This window comes from Procambarus clarkii, chromosome 10 (assembly GCF_040958095.1).
Source record: "Procambarus clarkii isolate CNS0578487 chromosome 10, FALCON_Pclarkii_2.0, whole genome shotgun sequence".
Lineage (NCBI taxonomy): Eukaryota > Metazoa > Arthropoda > Malacostraca > Decapoda > Cambaridae > Procambarus > Procambarus clarkii.
The window spans coordinates 43,238,293-43,250,623 of record NC_091159.1 but is presented as its reverse complement, the minus strand read 5'-3'; the positions used below and the strand labels follow the sequence as shown (position 1 = coordinate 43,250,623).

The following is a 12,331-nucleotide window of genomic DNA, read 5'->3' as shown; positions in this document are numbered from 1 at the left end:
TGTAGGGAATTCTATTGCAAACACATTGATTCAAAAAATGAACGACGTAACACAAATTGAGGTGAGAAAATTGAAGAGTATACTGTACATATTTTACTTCTCTTGAGCGCTCACGGGTAATGCTTGGCCGATTTTTGGGTTTGGTGCGAATGGCACACCAGGCTTTTGGACCTTGTATGCATATACTCCTGTAAGGAATTCTATTGCGAGCATATTGATATGAAACTGAATGACGAAACATGAAAATTGAAGCGAGAAAACTGAAGAGAGTATACACATTTTAGTCTAGCCACGCGCTGACATGGAATGCCCGGCCCCACTTGAGGTAGGCTGGGGCATGCGCGCTGGTGGTGGAGGCAAAGTGTTAACCCTTTCCCTGCTGGAAAACGTTATTGTTGTCCTAAAATCAAAACAAATATTTTGCGGGATGACGACAATACCGTCCAAAATTAAAATATTTGTCAATTCCATTTATTGCCCAATTATTATGGGACTTGTTTTAAAATGCGTGCCAACGTCTTCCCATTCTCTATACCCCACGTGCCATCACTACACTGTTGCGTGGGTGGCCACCCACCCACCTTCCCTACCCTTGAGTTGAAATAAGTGCCCGTTCTGGTTGTTTTACTGCATGTATATTTTGTTACTGCATTTATAAATATGAAACAACACATAAGCGAATGATATAGTGTAACAAACACAATGTAGGGAATGAATAACTACTGTAAACAATGACAAAAATCCGGATTGTTTTTCACATGACGATGTACAGTATTTTATGTTATTGGCAATCTTGCATATTTAAGGTCATTATATTATATATAATATTATCCAAACTAGATATAGATATATTTATAATAGATATATTATCTAAATAGTAAGATATATTACTAGATATATTATCTAAATAGTAAGATATATTACTAGATATATTATCTAGTATCCATATATTATCTAAACTCTATTGCGAACAATTTGATATGTAAATGAATGACATAGCACAAAAATTGAGGTGAAGAAACTGTAAAGATTATAAACATTGGAGTGTGATTGTCCACTCACGGGCATCGTGCGTCTTACCTTGTGGTGCACTGCGGGCAGTGTGTTTAGAGAACTGTATTGATGTTAGTTTGCACTTCAATGAGCTTGTGATTTGAGTATGTGGTATGTGATTGTAATGTCCCTGATTGTCATCATTGTTTGTGAAGATCAAATGTAGATTATTTTTGTTCCTAGTTGGCTCCATTATCTGCTGGTTAAGTGAAAATTTGTCACAATCTAGTTCTAAACCTTTTGGTTATTTTCAGATAAATTTCCCCTGTATAATATTGTTTGCTATTCTCCATCTCAGACTGGGCAGGTTGAAGTCTGCAAGGAAGATATTAGGTATTGGTTAGGCCAGATTATAGAGGCTATTCTCTATTTTGTTTATCTGTTTTGTGAATTCCTCAACTATTGCATTTGCCATTTTTTATATCAGAATAATAACCAATTTTATTGCTCTATCCATACTCCCAGTACTTACCACCTCATTTGTATTCTTCCCTTACCACTAACTCTGCAGACCCTAAAAATAGTTACTCACAATCATGAAAATCCTGATTGATTTGGTTCTGGATTCATTCCAAAATTTAAAAAGTAGTGGAACCTCGGCTTACGAATGCCCCTATTTACGAATTTTTCGGGCTATAAGCTCAATTCCTTAAAAAAAAATTCTATTTGGTTGACGAGCTTTGCCTCAAGTTGCGAGTTTGTTGATACAGGTATGGGTCGACTGAGCTCGTGGTTCCTGGTGGAACGGGCAACTGCGCCTCGGTTTAATGGTGCTTCCCACGTAGTGACGATCGTGCTTGAATTTTTTGTAAAGAATATAATTGTTTTTCAGCTTTTTTTTGGTTTCTAAGTATAAAAGTAATTATTTTATACCATGTCATGGGTCCCAAGAAAGTCAGTGGTACGGTTCAACCTTTGAAAATCACCATAGAGGAAAGTCTCTATGGAATGCTCTTGCTCATCCTTAATGAGATGAGCAAGTAGCGAGCCACAACCAGGTCCTAGTGGTATGCAGGCAAAATGTGAGTGAGAGAGAGAGAGAAAAGAGAAAGAGAGGGGACGAGAGAGAGAGAGAGAGAGAGAGGGGGGGGGGGGGGGGGGAGAGAGAGGGAGGGAGGGGGAGGACGAGAGAGAGGGGGAGGGGATGATAAACATGGAGAGAGAGAAGGGGGAGAGAGAGAGAGAGGGGGGGGGGAGAGAGAGAGAGGGGGGGGAGAGAGAGAGGAGGGGATGTGGGGGGAGGGAGGGGGAGAGAGAGAACGAACGAACCCCAGAGAAGTCATCACTGCCTGATGTTATAATGGAAAGGGGGACTCCTCCCCCACTTTCCTCCTCCTAACCGTCTTCCATAAGCTAACAAGTCATCAATATAGGTAAGCTATAACTTGAACATATTATAGTACAAAATATTTGTGTTTATTATGTATGAAATGTATTTTGAAAGTTAATATTTTTGGGGGTGTGGAACAGATTTTAAATTTACATTTCTTACGGGAAGATTTGTTTCTGGTTACAAATTTTCAGGTTATAAGCTGTCTCTGGGAACAGATTAAATTTGTAAATGAAGGTACCACTGAACTGTGTTTTATCGGTATATTAATTACTTTTTCTTCTAAATTATAGAATACAGTACTTTTTTGTATCCTGATTCAGACTGGATACAAGAGAAACATGCTTTGATCAAATTCTATTCAGATAATGTGTAAATCTACATAAATGTGTGGGTACAGAATATAATCCACTATTGTTTGCTAAAGTTCTAACTTTATCAAATATTATTTGGTAATGCAAACACATTTAGTTAGATATCAGTAAAATACTTTCCTTTCTAACTAGTTTTGTACTGGCAGGTACTGATGCATCCACCATTAAGTGGAACATAAGTTAACCAGCCTTATGTGGAACTGCCCTGGAGTCTGGGCCTTGCAGCTTGTGCTTTGTGAGTGCTGCACTGATCACCAAGGGTCTTGTGCCACTTACCCAGCCTCAACTTGTTAAGATTTGGAACACAGAGCCACCACTGATTGTATATATTATATATTTATATTATATATATGATCAAGTGTAAGCAGTATATGATGTGTGTGTGGGTGTGTAAAATGGTACACAAGGGATGACTCGCTTAAACATCCTTATGACTTTGAAAATCACAAAGGCTTGAAACAGTGCTGAATGATACTTCAGGAAATCAGATGACTGTTTTTTGTTCAGTAGAACTTGCTTATTAAACTAGATTGTTGAATATGAAAGATATGCAAATCAAGTCATTGATCCGAAGATTTGTTTTGAAAATGTGATTCATGCTTAAAGTGAATCACTTGATCATTGGCTGTCCTCAGTAGTATGGTTTAATTTAATTTTTTTTTTAATAAAGCTCAATTAGTTGCTTTTACAGTATTTGATTTTTGGCAGTGAACTTTCCTGGATGTTAATATTGATCATGGACCATTTTATTAATATATTTTTTATAAAAAATAACTAGCATATATCTGCAGCTACCACTAAGACTGGTCTTGAGGATGACTTAAGTGGACTGATGCAACCAAAATGGGCAGAAAATATTTCTGTATCGGTGCAGTTATTATAGAAGTATTCCATGCACTGGAAGATGGTATATCATATAAGGATTATCATGCTTGTAAATAACTCATCTTTCATTTGGACTAACTTAAGGATGTTACAAAATTTTTGTTGCAGTTTGTGGAGTAACAGTTATTTAAAAAAATATTAAAGATTAGTTATCAGTCATTTCAAGCCAAATTCTGGTGAACACACTTTGTGAGTGATTGAACTATGTTCAATGTAAGTGCTCTCAAGGAAATCCCTATTTCTTATGGTTATTAAAATGTTGTAAGTACTTGTGTTTTGTTCACCTTGAAACATAATGTTGCCCCAAGGGTATGGAACTACATTTAGCCATGATGGCTGCCTCGTGTCATGTTATTCCCTGAATATTTAGATTAAAAAAATGAGGTGTAAGAAAACTAGCAAATGTGCATTGTCTTTAAATGGTTTCTTGGCACTGAAGGATCTTTGAACAGATTATAAAGAAATATATAAATTATACATCAGAAAAATGTTACAGTTTGTCAACACACATTGGTTTTCTTATTGTATATTGTGTAATAAAAATTTTAAAGTTTTGAATGTATGTTGCATTTAAGGTGTGTTGGCAGTGTTCATAAATTTTAATTTCAGAGTGGCTGTAATCATGTATTACGAGTAATGTTTACTTGTAATCCATGTATTATGAGTTGTATTAACTTAGGAAATTTTGCAATTATATTTATTAACTGGAAAATATCAAATTATTTGAATGTTATAACAAGTGTAACAATTAATGCAATATGAAGAGGGCATTTTTTTTGCTATGGAAATATTGAATAAAACTGATTTCTGCAGTTTGAAAAACTCATTACAACCCAGTGTAATGTGGAGATATTTTTATTATTGCAAGGCCAGACCTTTATTTTAGTAATTTAGCTGGTCTATAATTGTAATTTTTACCAAACATTACATAAAAATAAATTTTAATTGAATACTCATTTTATTAATAGCTAATCCAACTTTGAGATTACTGTAGTCATTTATTTTGGTAAATTTAGCTTACTAATTTTATTAGATAATTGCTGTAGATGACTAGTATTGATTATAATGTACTTAATTTTTTTTACAAGTTGCAGGAAAGAACTAGTATGTTTTAAACATAAATTTTTTAATTGTGTATAATCTAGTATTGTGCCATAGTACAGTATAACTAAATTTCTTGTTTTGTGTGCAAGTAATTATCAAAAGGTGCCAAACCTGGGAGACTGTGTAACACCAAAAGTGCAGGATATTCAATATGGCGTTTGAGTATTGGAGGGAGTGACCACTTTTGCACTAAGTATGCCAATACGAAAGCAAGATGCACAAGGTGTGATATCAAAGGTATTCGATTCGCCAAGGATTCTATCTAGGTACAGTTGGAAACCAAGACGTGCACATCCTGAAAATCTGGGCATCTAACAAGGATATGCACGATTGTAGGATGGACAATGTAGTTCCAAATAAATGGAGCGTTGCCCTGCTCCTTAACCCTTTAACTGCGCAGCCTATAAATATGACTTCTCCCCCCCCTCCCCCCCAGTTTGCAAGAAATGAAACCTCTGGAAAAAATTCTATTTTCTTCTGAAAGTGTCAAAAACCCCTCCCTGTATATGGGTATAGCAACGGAAGTTCGAAATTGTACTTACTTTGGCTGCTATGGGGTCCGAAAGGTGGGGCGTGACGTCATCATTCCCCATGCGCCAGAGCAGTATGCTCCTGGGGTGGGGCACGCGAGTTGCCGCGAATATATTTTTGTTCATTTTTTGCGCACAGTTCCAAATACATTTTATTTGTTTTTAATAATATATATAATGAACACGTACACTATATTATGGCAGTAAAACATCCGTACTGTCCGAAGACACTGTGTTACGTGCATGACACTTGTGTACACATATGTTGCACATATTTACCATGTATCATGCTAATTTATGTATATATACAATCTATTTACAGAATAAACAGTCACACACTATATACATTCACCATCAACACATTCAGAACACCGCGAGTGTGAGCTGTCAAACCCAGCCAGCCTTCCCTCACTCCTCCAACATTGTATTCACCAACATTACTCCTCCAAATCATAGTTATTCACACCCAATGAAAATGAAAAATGTCACATGAAAATGTTCTTTTATGTATATTTACAACATATGTATACACTGTCACACACTGTATACATTCACCATCAACACTCAGAACACCGCGAGTGTGAGCAGCCACACCCAGCCAGCCCTCCCTCCTCCCTCCAACATCTTACTCGCCAACATTGCTCCTCCCACCTTTGTTATTGTTCTTATACACTAATTACACATGTTATATATACCTATCTACAGGTTTTATTTACCAGAACTATGCAAGTAAGCCAGTATTGTGTCCAAACAGTACAGTGGCCACCATACACTGCATGACAAATCAGACAGCAGACGACGCCACGATTACGACGTCACCTCCCTCACCAAAATAGCTCCTCACAACATACTCCTGGTACTGTTATTACACTATTCACACACACTGTATATACCCATGTACATGTGTGTTCCCCATAGCGAACCACGAAGGCGAGCGAAACAAGAGTTACTGCCACACAGTGAGGCTACCTCAATTATCTCCCTTCCTCACCAAAATTCCTCCTTCCTACGCACAACGCTAATTATAACCACAATCCTGGTCACTAATACCTGTAAATGAATAATTGACCACAAGTTTATTTTGAAAAGGAACCTAAAAAGTAGTTTGAAGATTCCTAGATGGACGAAATAATGCTGTGGTGCTGTGGCTAGCGCTGTGAACATCGTGAACAGCATTGAATCACTGATATTTGAACATTGTACCCAGTCATTATCACACTCGGGCTCTTCTATAATACTATCATGGCTAAATAAAACAATTATATATATATATATATTGACAATATTAGGCGATGCTGTGGTCACACGCTGAACAGCAGTGCTGTGCGCTCATGCTGCGAGCGCCAGCCTTGGTGGCTCACTCACTACTGAGGCTATGACACCCGGCAATGTGGACCATGATTTTTTTTAAAGATGGCGTCTAATTACAAGAGCCCTGAGGAAGCTGATGTGAACCCCATGTAGCCGTGGGAGTTTTAAATGGGACGTGAAAAATAAAACCACCCGGAGGCTCTTTGCGAACCCGAAGCCTGGGCCTGCAGGCGCGTTGCGCAGTTAAAGGGTTAAAGTGTTCGTGAGTTGTACATGTATGGGCATTGCGTAACCTCGCCAGAGCTGTTTCCCACCGCTGGTTACGGTTTTAGGAGGAAGGCTAAGGGGACAGATTACCCTTAATTAAGAGCATGCAGTTTGTTACCAGTAATAGAAGACCAACGGGCATGGATTGAGGAATGACTGACTAGGTAGAAGTCGGAATAAGGAAAGCCCTTGCAGGAAATAGTAAAAGTATGGATAACCATCTTAGCAGCAGCATCTGTACGCTCATTAATAAAGTATTTTGTGCGTGTATTTCTATCTCTGTGCGTGTTTATTTCAGTCTGTACCTGTTCCCCCCCCCCCCCCCCCCCGTCTCGGGATGGGGCACATGGGTGAAGCTAACGAAGATAGAGGAGTTGGGAGTGTGTCGTGAGTCAGGACGGTTGCAAAAACTGAGGAAGGGAATGTTGGGAAAGTAGTGCGATGCAATGCATAAGCATAGTAAGTAATTATCAAAAGAAGGCACCAAACCAGGAAGGCTATGTAGCACCACCAAATGTGCGGAGTAATCAGAGGGCGCTAAATATCACCAAAGATGCTGATACGAGAACAAACGCATAAGGCAAACTATATCAAAAGTATCGGATTCACCAAGAATGCTATTGAAGGACAGTCGACCGTGAGGGATGGTTGGAAAGCAAGACATGCTCATCCTGGAAGTCGGGACATTCAACGAGAATGTGCATGACCATAAGAGGGAACAATGCAATTTGGACAATAAGGAGAAGGGCGGCACTATATTAAGTGACAGTGAGTTAAACGTGTATGGCCAATACGTAACCTAGCCAGAGCCATTTCCCACTGCCGGTTAGTGGTAGGAGGAAGGACACACGACTTAAGAGTATGCAGTTTGTTACCAGTAACAAAAGACCAACAACCCTGCCAACAGGCAAGGATGGAGGAATACCTTTATGGGAGATGGGACAAGTGTGGATAGCTTCCTTAGCAGCAGCATCCGCATGCTTATTTAAAGACACCAACATGGCTGGGAACCCAGCAAAACTCTTACCGACTTAAATTTACTGGAGATAAGACACAGCCAATGTTGAATCTCGATGACCACTGGGTGGACCGAATTAAAGGACCCCCCAAAGCCATGAGGGCACTTAGAGTCAACTACAACCACAAAGGAGGACTGACAACGAGAAAGCGGGAGACAAAGAGCATAGAGAATAGCATAAAGTTCTGCTGTGAAGATGCTAGCCTCCAAAGGAAGGCGACACACACAAGTGTGGTCAGGAAAAACAACAGAGTAGCCCACACCGTCAGTAGACTTAGACCCATCTGTGAAGATGGAAGATGGAGTGGGAGTGTGAAGAAGAGTGCTAAAGGAAAAGGCGTTTCAGAACTGTAGGAAGGGATAAAAGCTTTAATGATGCGGGTCAGGGAAGTACAAAATTTGGGAAGGGGGACCCTCTACGGGGGCAAGGACAGAACAATACGAGGAGAAACATTGGTAATACGAACCGAGAGAGAATCTTGTAAGCGAGACAAACGGACAGAAAGAGGAAGGTGGTGAAGAGGAAATATGTATCTCCAGGTTGTGTCATAAGCCTTTTCCAGGTCAAAAAGGAGAGCAACAACGGAGGTCTTTGCAGCAAAAGCAGCACGAATATAGTGCTTCCAGTTCACTAGAACATCAGTTGTGCTACGGCACTTCCGAACACCAAATTGAGAAAGAGAGAGGTGGTGATGGTGTTCCAAGAACCACATCAGACGAACATTTACCATACGCTCAAAGAGTTTGCAGGCACAACTCGTGAGTGCAATAGGGCGGAAGTCCTTAGGGGATGTCCCGAGAGACCCTGGTTTCTGAATAGACAGTACAACGGCATCGAGCCAGTCCTCAGGGACTGACGACGATTCCCAGACCTGATTATACAGACTCGGTAAATACCGAGACGTGCAAGGAGGGAGATGGCGAAGCATCTCATAATGAACTTCATCCGAGCCCGCTGCCTTGGAACCGCAGAGGGCAAGGGCAGACTGAAGCTCAGAGAGAGAGAGAGAGAGAGAAAGGGATCGTTATAGGGAAGGCGGAGATGAGTGTGGAAATCTAAGGGATGAGATTCAAGAATGGGCTTACGAAGGAAGGATGGATTGAGGAAGATTAGAACCAGAGCTAACAAGAAAAGTGGGAACGCAGTTCGGTCGCAATTTGCACTGGGTCCGCCACAAGAGTACCACGGAGGTGAAGAACCGGCGAGATATCTGGAATGAACTTACCCGCAATCTTGAGAATCTTCTTCCAGATCTGCGGTGGCGGAGTATCGGTGGAATAATGGAAAGGTAAGATTTCCAACTCTCACGCTTAGCTATACGAATGGTCCTACGGGCCACCGCACTTGCTTTCCGAAACAGAATAAATGAATCAGCTGTAATTACTTAAGTGTAGTTACAGGATGAGAGCTACGCTCGTGGTGTCCCGTCTTCCCAGCACTCTGTCATATTACATATTGTCATATTGTTTACAGTCTCCGTGGTGTAGTGGTAAGACACTCGCCTGGCGTTCCGCGAGCGCTATGTCATGGGTTCGTATCCTGGCCGGGGAGGATTTACTGGGCGCAATTCCTTAACTGTAGCCTCTGTTTAACGCCACAGTAAAATGTGTACTTGGATGAAAAAACGATTCTTCGCGGCAGGGGATCGTATTCCAGGGACCTGCCCGAAACGCTACGCGTACTAGTGGCTGTACATGAATGTAACAACTCTTGTATATATCTCAAAAAAAAAAAAAAAAAAAAAAAAAAAAAAAAAAAAAAAAATATAACGCTTTGAAACTACTGACGGTCTTGGCCTCCACCACCTTCTCACCTAACTTGTTCCAACCGTCTACCACTCTGTTTGCGAAAGTGAATTTTCTTATATTTCTTCGGCATCTGTGTTTAGCTAGTTTATATCTATGACTGCTGTACTCACCTATTTGTGCTTGTAGGGGTTGAACTCTGGCTCTTTGGTCCCGCCTCTCAACTGTCAATCAACTGGTGTACAGGTTCCCTGAGCCTATTGGACTACCATATCTACACTTGAAAATGTGTATGGAGTCAGCCTCCACCACATCACTGCCTAATGCATTCCATTTGTCAACCACTGTGACACTAAACAAAATTATTTCTAATATCTCTGTGGCTCATTTGGCCACTCAGTTTCCACCTGTGTCCCCTAGTGCGTGTGCCCCTTGTGTTAAATAGCCTGTCTTTATCTATCCCTGTCAATTCCTCTGAGAATCTTGTAAATGGTGATCATATCTCCCCTAACTCTTCTGTCTTCTAGCGACGTGAGGTTTAATTCCCGTAGTCTCTCCTCGTAGCTCATACCTCTCAGCCCGGGTACTAGTCTGGTGGCAAACCTTTGAAATCTTTCCAGTTTAGTCTTATGCTTGATTAGATATGGACTCCATGCTGGGGCTACACACTCCAGGATTGGTCTGACATTGGTGTTATACAGAGTTCTGAATGATTCCTTGCACAAGTGTCTAAATGCCGTTCTTATGTTACCCAACCTGGCATATGCTGCTGATGTTGCTATCTGTCGGCGTCGGTGTCTCTTCCAGGCTGCACGCTTACAGCGGACAGCCAGAGCACAGTCTGCATTCCACCAGGGAACACACTTCCATGTCCCGCGGGAGGGAGAGCGAGGAATAGATCATAGGGTAGCATCGAAGATGGCATCAAGGAAAAGGAGGAGGGCACAAGGAAGAGGCAGAGAGGAGAGGTCAGTGAGAGTGGAACGGAGGGTGAATAGGTTCCAGTCAACTTTGGCAAACTGCCACCTAGGGAAGGAAATGGGAGGGTGAAAAGAGAAAAGGAAATAAAGATGGGGAAATGGTCAATGTTATGGAGGTCTTCAAGAACCTGTCACGTGAGATCTAAGTAAAGGGATGACGAGCAGAGAGAAAGATCAAGACAATTAAAGGGTGCGAGTTCGAGAGTCCACATGGGTGAGCTCACCAGAATTCAGAAGAGAGGACGAACGGTTCGAGACGGCGGCCTCGGGTGTTTGTCAGAACATCACCCCAAAGGGTGTGTCGACAGTTGAAATCACCCAACAGGAGCACTGGCTCTGGCAAGGAGTCCTGGAGGTGCTTAAGATCAGAAAGGGAAAGCGGGACATTTGGGGGGAAAGGTAAATGGAACAGACTGTATACCATTTACTCACAAAAACACGGGCAGCATAACAATGTATAGGCGATGGAAACAGTAGGGAGACGAAGGGAATATCAGTATGAATCAAGAGAGCAGTGGAGTTATGGGCCCCAGTAAGAGCTGGGGGGAGAGAAAGAAAGGAATAACCACAAAAGTGACCAGGACGAGCAACAAGCATCAGTTCCTGGAGACAAACACAAAGTGATGAAAACTGTGTAATCAGAAGTTGGAGTTCATGGAAGTTGGCATAAAATCCACAAATATTCCATTGGAGAATATATATTATCAAAAAGACAAAGGACAGCAACAGAGAACAATGAAGAAACAGAGGTAAAGAAGAACACAGTATGTTAAATAAGCTCAGGATCAGGATCTGGGTTAGTAAAATTAAGATTAGGGGGCATGGGTAAACTGAGTAAGGATGGAGTGAAGGGAGCGGAAGGACAGACCAGAGGCGGATGGGTAGGGTCCGGAGGAGGAGACAACCGAGAGGGGAGGGGCAGAAACTGGGGAGCACACCTCAGCAAGAGCAGCAACTGAGAGGGCATCGGGGGCTAAAAAAAAAAAACTCCATAGCCGAGAAAGGGGGCCCGACCACCGAAATGGAAGGGGACAGAGCGAGAGAGTCAGAGTTGGGGGGTGAGAAAGCGATGCCTTTTTACCTGCCAGGGAGGACGGAGAAGAGACAGGCTTACATTTCTGACTCAAAAGAGAAAGGAGTGAACAACATGAAGATTGCTGGGAGGGTGATGGACATCAGCCTGGACAGACAGGCGGCGTGGAGGGCCATGAGACTGGGAAGGGGGGGGGGGATGAGAAGAAGGATTGGGGAAAGAAGGAAAAGACGACACAGGAGACATGGCAGACTGGGTAGAAAGGGGGGGGGGGGGGGGGGGGGGAACTTCAGATGGAGAACCAGGAGGGGGCCCCTTCGGGACAGAACGTAAAGGAACAGGGGATGATGTGGTGGGCATCTCCGGGTCTAAGATCTGGAAACAGTTGAGAGACTGAATAAGATGGGAAGGACGAGGAGAGGTAGAATGCAACACGTAAGCATAGGATACGCCAGCAAAAGGGGTGAAACGGCGAACTTGGCATCAAGTTTCAGGAATAGGCAGACAATCCCGGTGTTTCAAGTTGAGGACGGCTTCCTCAAGTGTGTAGTGTATACATGAGCGGGAGAAGGTAGAGTGGGTAGTGGGTAGAGTAGAGTGATCATCGGCCCCACACATGGGGCATAGATAGAGTACTTGAGCATTTGAGGATACCATGAGCCGAACTTCCAGCACTTATTGCAAAGTCTAGGAGAGGGAA

At 41.9% G+C, this 12,331-nt stretch overlaps 1 protein-coding gene across 10 annotated transcripts in view; it reads left to right on the top strand.

Moving 5' to 3' along the window:
* CkIIalpha (casein kinase II subunit alpha) overlaps positions 1 to 4,592 on the top strand; it is a 59,386-nt gene extending 54,794 nt beyond the window's left edge. For all 10 annotated transcript variants that reach the window (XM_069321938.1, XM_045725171.2, XM_045725218.2 and 7 more), the window contains one exon: positions 2,904 to 4,592. The gene's annotated coding sequence lies outside the window, so the exon portion shown is untranslated. The remainder of the gene's footprint in view (positions 1 to 2,903) is intronic.
* The last annotated feature ends 7,739 nt before the right edge of the window (positions 4,593 to 12,331 follow it).